This window comes from Monodelphis domestica, chromosome 5 (genome assembly GCF_027887165.1).
Source record: "Monodelphis domestica isolate mMonDom1 chromosome 5, mMonDom1.pri, whole genome shotgun sequence".
In the NCBI taxonomy this organism is placed as follows: Eukaryota; Metazoa; Chordata; class Mammalia; order Didelphimorphia; family Didelphidae; genus Monodelphis; species Monodelphis domestica.
The window spans coordinates 304,337,662-304,359,196 of NC_077231.1; the positions used below are offsets into that span (position 1 = coordinate 304,337,662).

At 42.1% G+C, this 21,535-nt stretch overlaps 1 long non-coding RNA gene across 1 annotated transcript in view; it reads right to left on the reverse strand.

Moving 5' to 3' along the window:
• Positions 1–641: 641 nt before the first annotated feature.
• The window catches only part of LOC130454672 (uncharacterized), a 145,621-nt gene continuing 124,727 nt past the window's right edge, over positions 642–21,535 (reverse strand). Inside the window, exon 3 of the long non-coding RNA XR_008912502.1 lies at positions 642–14,333. This is a non-coding gene — a long non-coding RNA (uncharacterized LOC130454672). The remainder of the gene's footprint in view (positions 14,334–21,535) is intronic.

The following is a 21,535-nucleotide window of genomic DNA, read 5'->3' on the forward strand; positions in this document are numbered from 1 at the left end:
TCTTTTACAGATTTTATATGAAGTTCCTTTAAGTGTATCTTTCTTTTGGATTTCGAAGCATAATGCCATTCCAGAGTTCATAGCCAACACTTCTCCCCTTTAGGAAGAAGCATGAGCCCTAAAGAGTTTATAGATACCTGTCTTTCCACATCTGTCTTTAGCTACTTCTGTGGTCTCCCATGAGCACTCTAGCACCTCTGGTTCCTTCCTCAAGGGCTTGGCTGGAGCTTCTCTTTCAGAAGACTGGATTATTTCTGGGATACTAGATTCCAAACTGGCTTACTTTGTTCAACATGGACCTAGAGCTGTATCGGATTCTTTCAGTCAATCCCAAAGCTCTTTATTCTTCTCAAGTTGACTAAGGACTTTTCATACCTAGTTTATATTTTTGACTGATTGAATGAGTCCATCTGGATGTCTGGAACTCCGTGATTACGTTTATTGGGGTGGGGAATAGGTATCTCCCCTCTCACATTGAGATCATTGAAGTAGAGAGGGGGTTCTTAACCTTCTGAATCATAGACTCCTGGAGTGGTCTGGGAAAGCCTTCAGACCCCTTCACAGAAAAATGTTTTTAAATGCACAAAACAAAATATATAAGAGTACAAAGGAAATCAATTTTATTGACACATAGCTATGAAAATAGGTTTTAAAACAAGTTCCTGAACTTCCCAGCTAAAAACATCTACTATTTCTTAATTTCATTTTTATTGCAAACTTGACAAACATGAAGGATTGCATGAGACTGAAGTGTGTATTAAATTTATTGCAATAATAACAAAATTGTCCTGTTTACTTTTTAGCTTCCTCCTGCCTTCTTGTTTTTACCCTCCCTGGATACAAGTAAGTCCAACCAAGAAAAAGCAATCAATACATTGGTTATGTGTATGTCTTTTGTCCATCAAATCTCTGCCAGGAGGTAGGATGGGTGCTTTGCCATCAGCCTTCTGAAGAAATGCCTGGTCATTGCATTAGTCCAAGTTCTGAATTCAAAGTCATCTTCCTTGATGTTGTTATGGTCATCCGGTAAGTTACAGTCCTGCTTTTGCTCAGGCTTCTCATTTTTCAGATGATTAGATGAAGCTTTTCATGCACATTTTTGAGGTTTTTTGATTCCAACACTTTCCATACTGTCTCCTCCCCTGAGTAAGGGGAAGATGACTTGGACTAGAAAGGAGACTCCTGTCTTGATAAGAAGAAATACCGCAGTCAAACTTTCAAGGGAATTTGGAAAGTATTTAACTTGTGGGAAATAATGTAATATAATAAAACCAAGATGTCGCCAGAAGCAGTTTTAGATTATGATTCTAGTCACACATATCACACATGGAAAATGCCTCACATTCTTAAAAACGACAACAACAATTGTTCAGTTAGTGCTACCAACAGCAGCAGATGGTACTTTCATGGAAACAAAATACTTAAGGCAAAGTGGGTACCCATCAACTGGAGAATGAATGAACAGAGACATAGGCTATAATGGACAGTGATTGGTCAACAAAAAAAAGGATAAAAAATGAGGAATTCAGAGAAGCCTGAGAAGATGTCTTTGTACTGATAGAGACTGAAAAAGAAAGGACCAAGAGAAGATGCTACAATAATGTGAACAAAAGCAATACTAAAAGGAAGCTGAAATCAAATTATATACAACAACCAATTGGGATTTCAGAAAGCAAATGAGGAAATGCATGCTTCTTTTGAGAGAGATACTGGAGACAGAATGCTGTATATGCTGTCAGACATGACCATGCTATTAGTCAGTTTTGCTTAACTCATTTTTCTTTATTCTAGAATTCTAAGGGGGAAGAGGATAAATGAAGGAGCAATACATCAGGAAATATCTGTGACATAAAATAAGAAGGCATCAGTAGAATTATTTTAATGCCAATAGATGAAGGTACCAACGTACAAATGCCATGAGTTTTAAGAAGCTCCCTTCAAGCTGTTGGATAAATCTGAAGGAACAAAATTTGCACAGCTACAAACTATGTAATCTGGACTCTAAAACACTGTTAACTATCTAAGGCCAAACCTAATTCCCCTGGATCCAGCTTTTGTCTTCTACCTTCCTATTTCTGTATTTCAATTACATGTTGCTGCAAGGTCCTGTGGTTCAGTGGGCTACGCACAGGCCTGGAAGGTAGAAGCTGGTTTTTCTCTTTCCATTAAGGTTTAAATCACCATTATCTCTGAAGGTATTTGGGAGACTCAAGCCTTGCTGCCATCCTAGGGTAGCAAAATGAGTGGGGAAAAGCCGATTCCCTGTCACTGAGAACTCTGAGAAGAAGGTGTAGCCAGGCTCACTCTTGGGACCTGTTCTGCCAGTACAAGAGGGACTGGGATAAGGTCTCCTGGAATCTAAAAGGACTCTGGTGCTCTACTAGGGGGCTGTCAAGCCACGATGTTTTGACATGGTCACTCGTAGAAACCAGGAGACCACAAAGTGGCTCCTTGGAAAGATATGACACCCACTTAGCCCCCCCTTTTATGTGACTTCTCCTACTAAGTTCCCTTTCTATTGGAATTGCTATGAATATTATTCTCTCCCTAGCTTCAGGAAAAAATAATATGAGAGAAAAATATTTACAGGATTAATATTAATGCTCCACATTATTCCCCCAGAATACCACCAAAAGATCATACTTACAAAACCAAACCCTAAAGACTATGATGAGTTAACTTCTGCTTATGCATATAACTTCTAACAAAGCTGTGTTCAGAAATTCCCCACTCCCATGCACAGAACAAATTCTCCTAAGCCAGTGCATCAATCATCCTAGAGAGAGGCTTGTACACCATGCCTCTGACTTGGTGTACCAACCAAAATCCATCTTGGAAACTCCCCATGAACTACTGAAATAAGATTAGTCCAATATTAAAACTAATTTGTGTTTCTATTACCCCTTTGATCCCTCAACTTGGCTACAATGTTTGTTGATTATCTTCTAGAACTTTTGATTGATTATCTATTTTTATTAAAAGTAACAAATTTTAAAAAGTAACAAATTATTTTCTTTGATTGTCCACAAGCTCAAGCACCTCACAAGTTAATGAAAAAAAAAACTGACCTCTACACCACCTGTGATGAAATCATTTATCTTTTACAAAAGCTTTGTGTATGTTGTCAAAATCAATAGTAACAATATAAGTATATAGAATGATCACAGAATGTTAATCAAAAGATTCCTATTATATGCTTTGAACATGTATGTTGAATAATGTGACTGTGTGCCAAAAAATATGTATTCATTGGGGTATAAAAATAAAAGCCAACCCTGGGCCTGGTGAAGCAGTTCCATGCAAAGCTTGGCCCCAGGCTGATACACATAGCTGTCTTCCATCACTCATTTATGCCTTCATCATCACACCTGGCTGAGGACCCCTGAAGCCATTAGCAAGGCTGGCCCTGAACTCGAAGCTCTGCTCCATTACATTGCCTGAGTGATGCTTTACATAACTCCCCATAGATGATGCACAGGGCTGCATTTCCAAGGCTACAGTTTAAATGGGAGACCTCCTTGGTTGGTGGATGACCACTGACAAGTATAGGAAGTACTAAGTGAGAAGCTTTGAGGAAGAGAAGGGATGGTGCTTCTCTAGTGTTCCACTGCTTATTAATTAAGCAAGGAAGACATACATGCTAGAGCATTTGGTTGATTGAAGCATGGCATTGACAGGGCTAAGATCACATTTCCTCTTCTCATGAGCTTTTTTCAATAAGAGTTTTACTCTGATCCATGCTCAGAAAACCTAGCCTGAGTAGTGTAACATTTAAATTAGTTTCTCTACTAAAAGTATTATATTTTTAGAGGTTCACCAAAGATTACTAGAAATCAAAGATACAAATCAATAAGCAAGCCCATTCAGTTTCACTTACTACATCCTGAGAGACGTGTGTGCTTAGAAGCAGAAGCAGAGAGACCAAGTAGGCGGTACAGTCAGTTTAAATACTTTTAGTGGAGAAACTAACTTAACTGTTACAGTAGCCAACCTGAAAATGCCCATCTTTGGTCACTGGGAGCTAGAGCAAGATAGGAAGAGGGAAGAAGCTGAGAATAGATATTTATTAAGTATCTGCTAGGTGGAAGTAGCTGAGCTGAGCTGAGCACTCTATAAATATCCTCACAACTCTGCAAGGTAAGTACTATTTTTATCTTCATTTTATAGTTGAGGAAACTGAGGCAAACAGAGTTAAATGACTTTCCCAGGGTCTAGTTACTCAATTAGTGATTATCTAAGGCCAGGTTTGAACTCAGCTGTCTCTGCAGGTGGATGGTTGGATCAGTATAAATTCATCACTCTTACTAGAAAAACAATCTAGAATACAACAACCAATTGCTAAATTAACAGAAATGTGTTAAGGCACTCCTATATGTCAGCATAGGTCTAGGCACTAAGGGAATTGTGGAAGAAGGAATAAGAAAGATACAGATCTGAAGCTGGAAGGAATCTAAGTGACCATCTAGTCCAACCCCTTCATTTTACAAATAAGAAAACTAAAGCCCAGTAAAGTTAAGTGACTTATCCAAGGTCACTCAGATACTAAGTAACAGGACCAGGTTTAAAAATCTGGTCCTTTGACTCCAAACCCACTAGTGCACTACATCCTGAATCAATCTCTAAGAACTGATGATCAAAGGGGGTGTCAAACCTAAAGCACAAGACCCACTCCCACACCTGCTTTCTTCATGCTTTAGACACAGTCTATGTGATCCTAAGCAAGCCAAAGAATTTCTCAATACCCAAGGCAAATTTCTAAAACTGTCATTTATAGCACTGGTGAGGATACTTTTTGGAAGAGGGAGATCCCTTCCTGGGAGAGCCACATGCCAATAAAACCATTGGACCAGGTCAAGCCAGAATATGATATAAATTTATATGTAAGCATATTGTAGAATGTAAGCTTCTTGAAGGCAGGGAGCAAGGCGGGGGAGAGCATTTTCATTGATCTCTTTGTATCGCCTGTGCCTAGTACAGAGTTGATGCTCGATGAATGCTTGTTGGTTGATTGAGATCAGAAAAGACTGTAGTCTCCAGAGTCAACTTGAGAGATCTGAGAAGAGTAAACCTGAGAATCAGGTCAGGGATGATCAGAGAGAAAGCACAAATAAAGGATGCAAAATGTGGTGTGGTCTGAGATCACTGAGACTTAGACTCAAAAAGAAATAGGAGGGGTCAGGCAGCCACCCCAGCTCCGGGAGGAAAAAATATACAGCCATAGGCAATTTTTTCAGAACTACCAAAAGTTAGAAAGTTCCATAGAATCAGCAAAAATAGCATTTTTCAGATAAAAGATAAAAAAGACCAGAGAGATTCTCTTGTCAAACTTTCCAGTGTGCTAAACTCCTGTTTCCTCTGTTTTTAAACCGAGCCCCACCATGCCTGTGATCTCTGCTATCTTGTCTAGTTTCAAACCCAAGTGACTCCCCCTCTGTCTTTCAAACCAGTTTCTCCAACTGATCCCTTCTTTCCAAGGAGCCCATTAGTAGGACAAAGATCCTACACCTGCCTTCGGCCAATCTTCACTGAACCCAGTTTCTTGCTTTAGAAGATGAGGAGTTTGGACAAGATGACCTCTAAATTCCCTCCTCACTCGAGCCCTGGTCAGTTTTACAAACTGATGTCTCTTCCCAACAATGGGTGGTTGTGTGAACTATTTCACCCAAGAAAGCTATTCCCCAGAATATTCTTTTCCCAAGAATATGGCTCAGATGTACAGTAACCAAATCATCCTTTTATGAGATCAATGGATCAATAAATCTCTAGATCAAGGGTGTTTCCTACACCCCACCAGAAATATTCTTTGTTGTTAATAAAGGTGTCTACACCTCTCATAGGGTCTCACTCTCATAAAAGGCAGAACCAAAGCTTCTTATTCACCTCACCAGTCCTGACTAACATTCCATATGGTTATTTACCTTTAACTTGGGTTTACAAAAGGGATCCGACATGTTTATCGGAGATCAGAGGTCCAGAGAAAGTGGAGACCAAGCAGAGGCCAAGGATAAAATATGGTCACCAGGGAGGGAGAGTCTGCTTTTCTATGCAGTCTGTGAAGAGTAAATCAAACTTTCTTTGTCTTTCAATCAGCAACTTTTAAATTAATCAAACAAGAACTTGGAGTACCTTACCAGTCACTAAGTAGGAGAGTTCACAAGTCACTTTCCAGAGTAGGTGACAACTCCAGAAGCCACTGACCACCCCTTAGGCAGTGCTAGGCAAATTGAAAGACTGCAATTGGTTCCTATAAAGTGGAGGGACAGGAAGTGATGTGGAAAAAGGACTGTAAAAAGTCCTGAACTTCCTGTCCAAGGGACCATCACCTTGGATCTTGGTCTTGGGACTTTGGGTTCACTTTTGGATCTTGACTTCTGGAATGCTTCTTTGGAGGACTTCTGCTGGGAATTTCACCTTTGGAAACTCTGCCTTGGGGAGCAGGATGGACAAGTGATGTGGTGAAGCCCTGCTGAGGCTAAGCCCCACACCAGAGCAGCCTTTAGGGTTATAGGCTAGATAATTCTCTACCTTCTTCCTACATTTTCCCACTTTCAGCTTTTCTACCTCTTTGTAAATAAAGCTACTAAAAGTCATTTTGATTTAAATTATAATATCTTAAATCAGCTGCCACAATATTACTATAGAATTCTCATATTAGCATAAAAATCTAAATTTTAAATTCTTATAAGCCTTTTCTAGGGAATCTATTCAAACCCAAAGATGATAGGTTCAGAGGCCACTTTGGATTTCCTAGAAAGGAAATCATGTGGACCTAAGGGGAGGAACAAAGCATAGGGCCCTAGAGATGGCAGCAACCAGGAAAAGGGGTTGCAGAGAGAAAATTTCCATTCCTAGACTTCTGAAAATAATAGGAGCAACTACCAGAGAGAGGGAAGCAACAATTGACTGACATGTAATATGTAGGAACAAGCTGAGACCTCTTGTAGCAAGGGAGAACATCACATCACATCCTCTAAGGCACTGTGTAATTGGAAATCTTTTACCCTAAAAATACTACATTTCCTGGGAGCCCACTGACTTCCTGTCATCACGTACTTCCTGTAGACAGGGGAAATTAGCCAGTGGGTTGGCAGGGCTCAATCTTTTGGTGTCCTGTCGGCAACCTTGGTGGTGGTAAGCTCAGGGATTTTAAAGTAGGCTGATTAGCCATGGGCACATGGTTTTATTTTGTATCCCTTTTATTCCTTTATTTCTAATGATCATCAATAAATGTCCTAAAATATCATATTTTTATTATTGAGAACTAATTTTAATTTTTACAGCATCATTCTACACCTTTCAACAGAATGACAAAGTGTTGCTTTGTATTGAACCTAATTAATCTCTGCAAATTATTGTTCCTAGTTCTACCTGATGAGACCAAGACCAGACCTAATCCTTCTTCAAGACCTCCTTTCAAATATTTAAAGACAGCTTTCGTCCCCTCCCCAAGTCTTTGCTTCTCCAGACTAAATCTCCCTAAGTCCCTTCAACTAATCCTTATAAAATACAGCCATGAAGTCCTTCACCATCATGATTACCTTCCTTTGAATGCTCACTAGATTATTATGTTCTCCCTAAAATGTGGGGTAAGAACTGTGCGCAATGTTCTAAATATCATTCCAGATACCCATCTAGAAATAGCATCTCCCACATCCTGAATCTGATGCTCCTTGGTCCTACCAACCAAGACATTGGACTTGCAGAGTTATCTCCATGGTCCCACTGTTGACCCAAATAGAATTCTTAGCTTACTGAAACCTGGGATTTTTCCCCAAATGACTTCTGGCCATATTCTTCCATTTTGCACTTGCAAAGATGCTTCTTTTTTCTTTTAATGAAAGTGTTACACTCCTTTTTTTTTTTTTGTTACATTTCAGTCCTATAATGTAAGCCAGAGACATCTAGGGTTTTTATTAATATAGTTTTAAAAGTTTTGCAATACATTAACATTTACATAGGAAGGTCACACTACTAGAAACAGGAAAAGAAAAATGGGATCAACTCAATTGAATAGAGGAGAAGCTAGAAGCCATACAATTTGTTAACTCACCCTGGATCTACAAAAGGATCTTCTTGGTCATGAGTTTAATGAACAGGGATGGGGTTAATATGATCACTGCCCATGCTCAGCTAATCCATCTGTATAAACTAAATCAGAAAACCAAGATGAATTCTGGATGACTTCAAAGGAAAGTAGAGTCAAGCAGGTGAGGGGAAGGCAGAGGATAGGCGAGAAGAAGTCAGTGACTCTCACAAAGAGTAGAAAGCAGTAGGAGCCCCAAGAAGAGTCCGTCTCCTAGCCTTCAGAGAAAAGGCAGAGGAGACCCAGATGCAGATATGGTTCAAATCCCTTTGGAGGGGCAGGAAGAGAAGAAAAATTCAGAGTCCAATTGGGTTGTCAAATAGTTAGACTCTGTCTTGCCCCTTGAAGGAATTCAAGCAGCTGTTGGAAGGTGCTAAGATACCTTGACTCTGCTGAAGTTAGATGTCTGAAAATACTCCTTTATCTTGAATCTGTTGTCTAACATGTTAGCCATCCCTCCCAACTATGTGTCAGCAGCAAATTCCATAAGTATGCCATTCTTTCATCTACATCTCCGAAAGAAATGTTAAGCAGGCCAGAATCAAACACAGGCCCCCAGGTCACTCCACTAGGGGCCTCCCTTAAAGGTGACATGAAATCCTCATTAATGAACATTCTTTGAGCTTAGCCATTCACCTGGTTTCAATTCTACCCAAATGTACTAACACCAAGCCCAAATCCTTTCATCCTGTCCACAAGACTGATATATTTTGTCAAGTGGTTTGCTAAAATCTAGACAAATAATTATTTCAGCAGTGCTCCCTTAACCTACCATTTCAAGAATCCTGTCCAAAAAAAGAAAAAATAAAAGGAAATAAGACTGGTGTGGCACGATCTGTTCCTGATGAAGCTATGATAGCTCTTTGGGGTCACATCACTTGTGTTTCAAAATGTACACCCTAGTGCAAATATTAATAATATGGAAATAGGTCTTGATCAATGACACATGTTAAACCCACTGGAATTACAAGTCAGATACAGGAAGGGGGTGAGGGGAGGGGAGGGAAAGAACGAGTCTTGTAACCATGGGAAAATATTCTAAATCATCTAATTAAATAAATTAAAAAAAAAATAAATGTAGCCTGTTCTCGAGCAATACTCTTCCAACCCACTGGGACCACCAAGTTGGGTCCCAGAGAATGTTGAGGGAGCTATGGGAGTATCATTCTCATACTCAACTATATCTATACTCCAACCCTCCCTCCAGAATTATTATTTTATATCTATGAGTCAGTGGGACTTAACTAGCTTTCAAAAAAAGGGCATTTCCCAAGGTGACATAGTAAAAGCAGTTGGCATAAAGCATTCTCCCCAAAGTCTCTGATATTATAGTCCCCCTCCAACACACACAGAGCCTAGAAGAGAGTGGGCTCTCCATTAGGGAATACACATGGCAAAGGAGTAAAGTAGTACTAAAAGTCTTTCTACCCCTTTCATGGGGTGCTCAGAAATATTTGGGGATGGAGCCATTTTTTCCCCTTACTGGGCTCCTCATAGAGTGAAGGAGCTGCCTTTCTTTTATGTATCTACTTTGTCTTTGCCTCCTGATGAAGATTATACCCCAACTCCCTACTACTCTGCTAAGTCCCCCAACTCTCTACTACTCTGCTAAGTCCCCCAACTCCCTACTACTCTGCTAAGTCCCCCAACTCCCTACTACCCTGCTAAGTCCCCCAACTCCCTACTACTCTGCTAAGTCCAAATCCTCTGACCTTCGAAGTTCACCAGGACCTCCTCTGATGAGGGGGTGGAGGGAGAGAGGGACTTGAATCTCTTCAATCTTCTCCCCTGGACCCTAAATGATTCTTCTCAGGGATTTGAATGGAACTGCTCTCTCCTAGTTCACTCTGAGAATCTCTTGGGTTCTGAACTGGTCTGCGATTTCATAAGAAAACCCATATGATGTGACCAAATTCTTGAGCCAATCCCAAACAGGAGAGCTATACAACATTCTCCATTTTACCCAATGGCTTCTTGCCTGGGCTAATATCTTTGATTGATCTGTTGATTCAATACAGATGACTAGGTTTTGCTCACACCTAGCTCATCTCTTTAATTGATTCCTATAGAGGAGTTCTTACCTAATAAAGAGAGCAGGGGTGGAGTGCTTTCTTAATTCCTTTGAGTGAAGTGAGATGACTGATTGCCTTATCGAACACCCCACCTTGAAATAAAAGTTTACCAATAATCCCTTCAATTATGCCTCTAGAACTTTGACAGAAATTGAAGTTCAGCTCACTTGCCTATAGTTTTTAGGTTACAGTCTTTCCTCCTTGTCAAAAATCAAAGTGTTCCCCATCTGCAGTCCTTTGATATCTCTCCCATTCCCTGTGGTTTTTCAAAGCTCAGCAATCTTGCGCCTGAAAATGTAGGTAATCTATTTCTGACTTCCTGGACTCCTGGAGGGCAGCTGGGGGCTCTGGCACCATATCCTGAGCCCTTGGAAGGATAAGATCCCTACTAACCATTTTGGTGCTTTCCTTTCCAGTCCAAGGATCACTCTCTTTGATAGAGAAGTCAGAAGCACACTAAGACTTAAGCATCTTTAAATTGCTCATTTCCATCATCTCATCTGCTGTGAGGAGCAGCTCTATTCCTTCCTTGCTAAACAATTGTTGAAAGAGCAGTCTGGGGTAGAAAAGATTCTGGGGAAAGCGCAGTTCCAGAAATGTCCAGTTCTTTGAATATGCAAATTAATTGTTAATAATACTGTCAATCTTCCCCCTTCCCCGATCACTGTTATTAGACTGGAACAAGTTACCAAGGGAAGCTGAAAAATGCATTTTCCCATTTTTCTCCCTAGAGGCTGTTAAAAATAGAATAGAGGCAACCACTGTCTAAGATCATTTAAGCTCAATCCTGTCTGGAGGTAGGGGGTTTAAGTTAATGATCCCTGGAAATGCCTTCAAATCCTGGACATCCGGGGAGTCTGTGATAACAGTTGTATAAAGTTGTTTGCAAAATGCTTTATGTTCATTAACTCTTTATCCTCACAGCAAACTTATGAGGCATGTACTGTTGCTATCACTATTTTACAGAGAGGAAAATGGAGACACAATGATTTTTTTTATAACCCCTACCCTCTGCCTTAGAATCAATACTATGTACTGGTTCCAAGGCAGAAGAGTGATCAGGGCTAGGCAATGGGGGTCAAGTGACTTGCCCAGGGTCACCCAGCTGGGAAATCTGGGTGAGGGAATCCAGGAGCTCCTGTCTCTTGGCCTGACTCTCCATCCACTGAGCTACCCAGCTGCTCCCGAGACACAAAGATTAAATGATTTGCCCAAGGTCACATAGAGGCAGGATTTGAACCCAGGTCTCTCTGCCACCAAGTCCAGTGGCCCTGATCTACTGTTCAACAGAAACTCTTCCTCATTTCTTCTGACTCTGTTTATTCCTCATTTGTTTCCATTTGGAGAGAAGCCACTCCCCAACAGATGATTATTCTAACTCTATTTCTGTCTGATAGCCTGGGCACGAGCCAGCATTTCAGTCCTGCCAGTACCACAAGGTAATACTTCTCTGCTGCGGCAGATGATTTCTGCTCCTTCTGGCAGGTGTCACGGTGCCCCAAGTCTCCCCAAGAAAATTCACTTAGCAAGTAAAGAGAAAGGAGGAGGGAGGCAAAGGGACGGAGAGCCAGGGAGAAGGCGAGGGACGACAAGGGGCAGCCCTGGACTCCTGGACCTGAGGACGCCGGGCCCCTTCCATCCAAGGGCCAGAGCAATTTGTTGGAGGCTGTTAGTGCAAGTAATTCAGGTACTGCCATCCAGATTCTTCCCAGGAAGACGTCTGTGGCGTGGGGAGAAGAGCAGAAGCAGGGCTGATGCCAAAGTCACTCCACCCCATGAAGAAGGAGCTGGACCTTCACTGCAACTAAATGCACTTGCTCCAGGCCATCATCTCCAAATCTGCCCCAGTAGTCCACAGATAGTGCATGCGCCTCTCCTCCAGGACTCCTGGGTTTAGTCCCCTTGAGAATGGATCAGGGCTAGAGAGTAGGGAGAGTTCCAACTCTGGCCACTGCTGACCGTTTGTAGGGATCTCCAGCTCTGGCTGATGGGGAGCAAGAGCCCCTCAGAGGGGCCTCCTGATGGGCCTGGCAACGTACTGAAGAGCGAGGCCAAAGAGGCCAGTCCCCTGCCCTCGTTCTTTCGGGTGGGAGGATGCCAAGAGAATGGCGGCCCACTTTCTGGTTTCATGCTGGCCTGGGAGGCCTTTGGAAATGGGAGTTTCAAACCAGGGTAAGGAAGATGTGAGCCTGTAAGAAGCCCAGAGATGACTGGAGGTCCCATGCTGGAAGGCACTAGAACAACCAACCCCTCCTTTTAGAGATGGAGAAACAAGTCCAAAATTGGGGAGGTGGAGTGACCAAAGCCACATAGCTAAGGAGCACCACCGGACTTGCTGGCTGAGTCCAAATCTGGCCTCAGACATATCCTAGCTGTGGGACCCCAGGCAAATCCCTTAGTGTCTGTCTTCCTCAATTTCCTCAGCTGTAAAATAGGGCACCCAAGGGTGGTTGCGAGGATCAAATGAGATAATACTTGTAAAGTTTTTTTCACAGCGTCTTGCACACAGGTGCTCAATAAATGCTTATCCCCTTCCCTGGTCAATCAACAAACACTTATTAAGCAGCTACTATGAGCTGGGAACTCTACGAAGCCCCCCTTCCATTGCTCTACATCCTAGTACTTAGGTAGTATAACAGGGACAAATTGCTCCTTACTGGGACCTTCCCAGTGTCACTTCAAGAGCCCCCTTTGCTGAAGCTAAGGAATGAGGGAGAACTTTGGCAATAGCTTCACAACTTCAGAATTTAGGGGAGCCTACCTAGATTGGGAATTTCTTCTTAGAAAAAGGGGGCAGGGGGGGAATTCCTTGGCATCCTGGAGCCATCAGGAGCAGCGAGCTAAATTTAGAGACAGAAAAAGGAATGGGAAGTAAGCCAGAGCCACTGGAGCAGAAACAGGTAGGCGAGGGAGATAGAGTAAGAGGTGGGGGGCTGCCTGGATCTGTCCTGGGGCATCCTTAAACCCCACCATCCAACCTGCATCCCACTGACCCCAGAGCAGGGGAGAGCTCTCCAGACTGCCCTGAGAGGTCCCAAGAAGGTCCATGAATGATATTTTAATGAATCCTTACCCCATTAGCAACAGAACCAAGAATTCCAGAGCCATTGGGTGCCCTTTCGTCTCTGTGAAGTGGATTAATGAGTATTAGAGGTCTTTCTGACCCAGACCCAGGACTCTATCAGATGCCTCCAATGGTCAGGATTAATATTGGGAGGGTGGGGAGCTCCCCACATTGACAAGAGCCCAGATCCCCTGAGTAATGTACCTTGAAATCGCATCTGATTTTTCAGCAGCCACCACACATTGTGGGCTCATATCGAGCTGTGGTCAGCTAAAGCCCTCGGGTCTTCTTTCACATGAAATGCCATTAAGACAGGCCTCTCCCAATCTGTACTTAAGGAATTGATTTTTCTCTCTCCTGCCCTAAATATAGGCCTTGCCCTACCTACATCCTTGTTTAATATGGCCACAGTCATTATCCTCACCGGTCATCTTCTTGCTTTGGTCTATCATTCTGGGACGAAGAGATCACTCTGAAGCCTGAGTCTGTCATCAAATATTGGCTTCTATCCCTCCCAGCCTTGTGTCATCAGCCCATTGGAGAAGGATGCTTTTACCTGACTCATTGAGAGAAATATTGAATTAGACAGGGCTGAGGACGGGATGCTGCCAACGATCCTAATGAGATCTTGGGCTGCATTGAGAAAGATAGAATATCAATAATAAGGGAGCTGATCCTCTGGCTGTTCTCTGCTAGGCTCAGACCATATTTGCAGGGCTGTGACTAGTTCCAGGCACTACAGGAATTCCAAAAAGTAGAACTCCATGGCTTTTTCCCTGTTCAATGAACAGTCCTGTCCCCTCCCATAAAATATTTCAAATGAACACCTAATTAGTCCATCTCCTAAATTGGACAGGTTTTCTAAGCCTTTACTATCCCTCTGCCAGAGACTCTCACACAGGTTTGCTTCTCATTTTTCTTGTAAAAAAATCCAGATCCTTTTTTCTCCTTCTGAAGACTTTCAGGTAGATGTCAACAGAACTAGTCCATTATAGATGATATTTTCTCTCCTTCTTGACTCAGGCATGGCTTTTCCACTGTTCTTTATCCTTAAGCCTTCAGAAGTCTTCCTCCCTGTTCAATAGTCGCAGAGACGCATTATGAGAATGTGATTCTGAAATAGAGAAAAATAAAGTCCCTGATCAATTGGCAAAGGTAGTAATCAATAATCCCTTATAATCCCTTACATATCTATATCTATACATATAGATATATAGAATCCCTTACAATCCCTTATAAAAAGTGTAAAAATGGAGATTTTGAACCCTAGACTTCAATCCCCAGAAGTCCTTGGTATTTCCCAGAATTCCCTATAATTTCACCTGAGTCCCCAAATTGGTGAGATCACAATTGGTATTTAACTGGCAGTAACGCCTCCCACGCTCTCTTCCATTGCAATGATGTAGCAAGTGTAGTGTAGCAAGTAAGCTAAGGACAGGGATTTAAATGGGCTAATCAGCCATGGGCAGGTGGGTTTTTATTTTGTATCTTCTTTATTCCTTGATTTCTAATAATCCTTAATAAACCTCATAAAATATAATATTTTTATTATAGAGACTAATTTAATTTTTACAAAAGCAGGCTTAACTTGAGGAATGTGCTTTCTCAGGCTGTAACAACAGATGGTCAGGGGATGGTTCCTCAAGGATGAGATAAATCAGGTACAGGAGAAGATATACAAAGAATGTCCATCCTCCCCAGTAGATGGTACATCTGGCTTGTGTCCGATAAGACTTGATTTCCCCAGGCCGCATTTCATTTTTTAAAACTGAAAGTCATCTATCCTTCATTAGCTTTGTATGCGCTCGTTTTACCTTTTCACCTCCCTCATGTATGTAAACCTATAAAAACCATCTGTAACTTTGCCTCGGCGCAGCCTTCACTAGGAAGGCTGCCCGGGCCAGTGAGGTACATATTATTAATCAATAGATTAATAAACAAATATTGGTTCCATTCTTTGAACTTCTGGATGTCCAGACCCTCTTCAATTCATGGGATGAAGCAGCAGTGACCAGAGCCAAATCCCCTTGGAGACCAAAGGCTCCGCAGAACCAATACAGGAAAGGAATCTCCTTCATAACAGATGCAGCAAGTGGCAGTCCATGCTTCTACCTAAATACTACCAATGACAGGGAACTGTAAGACCAAGGCTCGGCCCCAGGACAAACTTGTGCCAGGCTTCACTGATCGGAATCGAGGCATTGTTTCCCCCTATGTGGTTGGCTTGTTATGACAGTTACACTTGCTTCATGGGTCTCTCTTCCTCAGTCCTTATTCCACACTAAGCCATTCAGAAATCATCTGGATTTCAGAAATCTAGACTTCCTCATTGTCTTGCCTCACCAGTGATGAGGCGCCCTTCTATCTTAGCCCTTTGTCTAAAACTTCATATGAATTGGAACCATGAGTGACTCAAGGACCCCAGGTAGGAATAGCCAACTAATTGGCTGTCTGAGCTACTAGCTGGGGGCACTAGGGTATTTGTGGTAGGAGCGACAGAAAGGTGACCACCTACCCTGTTCCCCATTGACATCTACCCCCCTCCCATGGCTGCCATCCCTGCGTAGGGCAGTGAGGGTCACTTTTTTAGGAATAATTTCTACCACTAATATAGAAAAATATTTTACATGACTGCCTATGTACAGTCTATATCAGCTTGCTTACCATCTCAGGGAGGGATAAGTATTAGAAAGGAGGAAGAGAATTTAAAAATCAATTTAAAAAAAGTTTAATACTAAAAATTGTTTTTACATTTAATTGGGAAAAATAAAATATCCTTTTTTAAAAAAGGAATAGCTTCCTCCCCTTTTACCCTGTAAGAAGCCGTTACCACTCAAGGTAACCCATTTCACTTTTGATCAGCTCTCCTTGTTGGGAAGTTTTTCCCAACTTAAAAAAAGCCAAATTGGCCTCCTAGTGACATTTCTCCCTGATTCTGACTTCTGGAATCAGAACAAATCTAATTCCTCTTTCATATAAGGAGTCTTCCCCCCTCCAAGGAAAATATCCTTAATTACTTTAGTCAGTCCTTGGATGACATAGATTTACCCATCACTGTCCTAGTTGCCTTCCTCTAGACACTCTCCCCATTCCCATCCTAAAAGACGCAATGCTATGGCCTTTGAGTCAGGAGATGGAGAACCAGGCATTTTTTTCATCATTCCCATTACACCACTGCAATAAATTCATCACTGATCTCTTGGATGGATACCAGGTTCTGTGGGTTTTGTTGAGCAACCAACTGCTCAGTTTGAGAAATATTCAGGTTACGAGTTATGTCCCAAACACAGTAAACTTCTTTACATTAAGGAGTCCAACTTTGGTCTAGGAATGTCCAGTCCAGCCTCTGGGATTGCAGTTAACTTAAAAAAAATCTCTGCTTCTACTGTCATGGATTTTAGAGGGAGTCGGCACAAATCCTCTCATCACTGAATTGGAATTTGAAAGCCCTGGAACAGTTCTTCTTCTGATGAACTCAGGATTATGAAATAACAAAAACAAAGTAAACAGTGTGTCATAGAACCAAAAGGTCATCACGCTAAAGCTGGAAGGGATGGGATAGCTCATCCGACCCCACCACTTCATTTACTAATGAGGAGACTAAGAAGAGACTTGGCCAAGAAAGGGAAATCTTTAAGCCTCACTGGCTACCTATGTGGACATGAGTTTATAGGCTCAAAGACTAATTGCTGGAAGGGATCTTAGAAGTCATAGCCCAACCTGTTGTGATAAAAAGATGTGTCCACCATCATACAAGTCATAATTGGTAGAGCTAGAACTGGAACCCAGGGACTCTGATTCCAAGCTCACCTTTCTTTCCAGGTGCCACACTAAAATTTTAAACCCTCTCTCATGGACAACAATTTTTGAAAGAAGCAGAGTTGGGAGGTATAAAGAGGATCTAACAAGCATTTGTTAAATACCTACTAAGTACCAGGCATGGGAGGATGCAAATAAAAAGAATGAAACCATGTTTACTCTCAAGTAGCTCATAATACAATAGATTAAAATGTATGTTGATGGTCATTAGAAAAAAAGACACTTTTACAAGTAAAGAGAAAACACATATTTACATGATATGGGGGGGGGGGGAGCACCAGCTGTTTCAGAAGCAAGGATGGGCTTCCTGAGGACATAGAGATGGGCTCTAAGGGAAGCTGGGTAGACAAAGAGGATATGGACACCCTCAGAATTAGAGAAGGGGTCTCACAGAGAGAAAAAAGAGATCCTTGGCTACAGAGACAAACTTCTCTGATCACTGTGGCTGGCTCTGGCTGCCTACCAGCCAAGAGCACTACTTACTGAGCATTGCCCAGCCTTTAGAGATGTGCTTCACAAACTTTCTCAATCTATGACACACTTGCATACTTGGCCAAGATTCCCTGGAATTCACCAGAGGAAGGGTTTAGCACTTTCTCTGCCTAGCAATCTACTCAGCCAAGCCCTACTTTGTCCCTCCCCTCACTTTCCTTGTTCCTTCCTCCCTTTGCCTCCTCCTCCTCTCCATCACTTTCTCCCTCCTGGTCAGAAGTTTTCAAAGAAAAGTGAGAAAATCAAAGATGTTGGAACACTCCAAAGTTATTGGATCAAAGGATCCCAACTGTCAGGACCATGTGGTGAAATCAACGGGCAAATTCAGAGAGGCTAATGGGTAATCTAAAACCAAAGGGAGATGAGTCACCCCTGGGTGAAGCCAGGTGACCTTCCAATGATCAGATCCCTAGGCATTCCCTGTCATTCTTCCTCTCCTTTCCTTGTTCCTGCTGTGAACCCTAACTGTGCAGACATAGTAAATACAGTGCTGTACTTGACATCAGGAAGACCTGGGTTCAAATCCAGACTAGGGCATTAAGTAGCTATATGATCCTGGGCAAGTCACTTAATTTCTGTTTACTTTAGTTTCCTCAAGTACAAACTGGGAATAATCAGAGAGTCTACAGCACAGAGTCACTGTCAGGATAAAATTAAATAAGATTTGGAAAGTCCTATGCAAACCTCTAAGTGCCATGTAAATGCTAACAATTATTATTGCTAAAGGAGAAGTTAAGCCCTTTGAATACTTCAGAGTGCCATAGAGAAAGATGACAGACTGGGGCATCGAGGTGACTCAATGAATAGAGAGCTAAACATGAAGAAAGGAGGTTCTGGGTTCAAATCTTAACTCAAACATTTCCTAGCTATGGAACCTGAGACAAGTCACTTAACCCTAGTTGCCTAGCTCTTACCACTCTTCTGCCTTGGATACTTAGTATGAATTCTAAGATAGACGGTAAGAGGGTTTTCCTTTTAATTTTTTTTAAATGATGGGCTCAAGATGCAGACTGGAAGAGACATTTTTGGACTTTGGTCCACAGGAATATTTTTTCTTCACTATACACACACATAACAAGAGTTTTGCTTTTTCCTAATTTTTTTAAGTGGGCAGGTGAGATGTAAGGAAGTGGAGGAGAAAGGGAAGTTTAGAGAGGACTCCCCAATCTTCTCTTCAAAAAATGAGAAGAGAACATAAGAGAGGTCAAAAGGAATTAGAGATAAGCAAGACAATTTATGAAAGTTGCACAATGACTTTATTTGAAACTTTGAAATAAAAGCAAGCTCAATCCACTAGGAATTTGCAGTTGCATGTATAATCCTTTCTTTTTGTTCTATAATGTGCATGGAAATTCTCTTTTTATTTGGGATTTATAAAATCTAGAATTTTTGAAAAGAGAAAAATAAAGCAATGATTAAATGACCCAAAAAAGACCAGAGAAATACAGTTGGGATGTGACCTATTGTTCCATAGTCCATCTGACTTTAGTCTCAAATGCTCTTCCCTTGCCTTGGTAACCCACTCTAACTTCCAGAGATGCTGCCCCAATAACCCCCAAGTTTGCAGCCATACTTGAATGCTTTCCACCCAGAGAGGAAGCCCTATGTCTAATCCCAGGGTAGCAACCTGATCCATCCTCCTCCCTCCCACCAACTCCGCCCCTTTGAGATTACTCTGTTGGTTTCACAATTCCATCCAGCATTCCTTTGCCCTGGACTAGACCCAACTCCACTTAACCCCATCGGAGACCTCAGATGGCCAGATCTTAGCCCTTTGAGATAGTTGTTGTTGTTACTTCATTTTCTTTTTTTAATCCTTACCTTCTGTTTTAGAATCAATACTGGGTACTGGTTCCAAGACAGAAGAGTGGTAAGAGCTAGGCAATGGGGGTTAAGTGACTTGCCCAAGGTCACACAGCTAGGAAGTGTCTGAGGCCAGATTTGACAGGGACCTCCCATCTCTGGGTCTGACTCTCAATCCACTGAGCCACCCAGCAGCATCCTGTTACTTCATTTTCAAAGAAGCCAGTGGTTGAAACATTTAGAACTTCAAGCTTTTGGACGGTGATAGCCACAGGAAGGATGGCAGTCAGGAAATGTGACTTTGGGGAGCTGAGGCTTCAGAAGAGACATTCTTGGGGCAGGTGGTTGGCTCATTGGATAGAGAGCCAAGCCTGGATATGATAGGTCCTGGGTTCAAATTTGATCTCAGGCATGTCCTAGCTGTGTGACCCTGCGTAAGACTCTTAGCCCCATTTGCCTAACCCCTTACTACTCTCCCACCTTGGAACCTGTACTTAGTATCAATTCTCAGACAGAAGATGTAGGTTTAAATTTTAATTTAATAATAAATAAATAAACTTTAAAAGAAGAAGAAGAAAAGACATTCTGGATGAGCCGAGATGGCCAAAAAGGTGCCCCATAGTTCGTTCTATGGGAAGAGCCAAGATGGTGGAGTAGAAAAGTACTCCGCTGAGCTTCCCCAACATTCTCCTCCAAACAACTTAAAAATAACACTTCAAACTGAATTGTGGAATGGAAGAGTCAAAAAAGAGAGAGATCTGATTGAGATCATCTTCCAGCCCAAGACAACAGAGGAGTTTAGAAGGAGAGGTCTGTGACCCAGGCGAGGAGGCTGACCCGGAGCCCAAATGGCTGAAATACTAGTGGTGGGAGCAGGTGATGGCGACAGAAGCCACAGCAGCTTTGGGGGAGCTTTTAAGTCAGAGACGGTAAGGGGATCTGGTCAAGGGTAGGAAAAAGCTTCCAGGCACTGTTGTGTGCTCGCACCAGACACAGAACCAGATGCTGGTCGATAACTATTGCCTAAAACCGCTTCTGGGTTACAGTTCAAGGGCAGAGTGGAGCACTTTAGGTCAAACCTCTCCACTGAGAAAATATATAGTCAAAAAAATAAAACCTTTTTTATTAAGGAATGAAAATGGTTTGAGAACTCTCATATTGGGCTCCACAAAAATTTTAACTCAAAAAGTAATGCTGGGATTGGAACTTGTTAAAGACTCCTTGTCGAAGCCAAGTCTAGAATACAGATCACAGAGTCACAGAACCAGAAGGGTCCACTGCCCTCTGCTCCCTGAACAAGAATTTACTTTATCGCTTCCCTGCCCCATGGTCCTCCAGCCTCAGGTCCAGTGGAGGAACGAAGCTATGTAAATCAAGCAGGGATATGAGACTCGCAAGATTATAGAGGTTTTATTGACTAAAGGAAGGGTTTAAAATCAAGAATTCCAGACCCAAGACCAAGCTGGGGTGCCATTTTCCTCCAACTACTGATGGCTGCCCTTTGTGATGAGATATTGGGAGAAATAGTATGCATCTGCCACTGATCAGCTCTCATCGGAGTTGTCGATTCATTTCTGCTCAGAAGAGATATATTAAATATGAGCTAAAAATAAACCACGATCCTCTCTCTTCAGTCTCAGCAATCCTGTATTCTTTCCAAAAGTCAAATTATAGAGGAAGATAAGAAGCAAGCAAGCACGTAGGGAAATTCTGGCCATATTTCTTTTCTTTTAATTGGTCAATCTTACCTGACTGCATCCATCCAACATAGCATTGTCAAGTCTTCTCTTTTCACTGTGCTCAGCATGATAAGAGCTCTCGAGTTCAGTCAATATAATCACTTTAGAAAGAAGTCGGTTGGCAAGCAAAAGGATAAGCCTTCAGAACCTTCAAAGAGAAATGTGTCTGTCTGCCCACCTAATTAGACATCAAGGTAGCCTTCAGAAATGTTAGAAGGGGATTCTTAACAGTAGCCTGGGAATGTCATTAACCATCATAAATAGGGGGAGCCATCACAGGCGTCCCAATGTCTCCAATGGGCTATTTCTAGCCCATTATGCAGAATCACAGATTTGCTGCTCTTTCATAGATTCTCAGATGTGTTTTACTGGTTCCACAATGGCTCATCAACTTCATACCCACATCCTAATATCTACAGCCCAGACAGCCACTTGGTAGAGTCTCTCTTTGTCTTGATTAAAG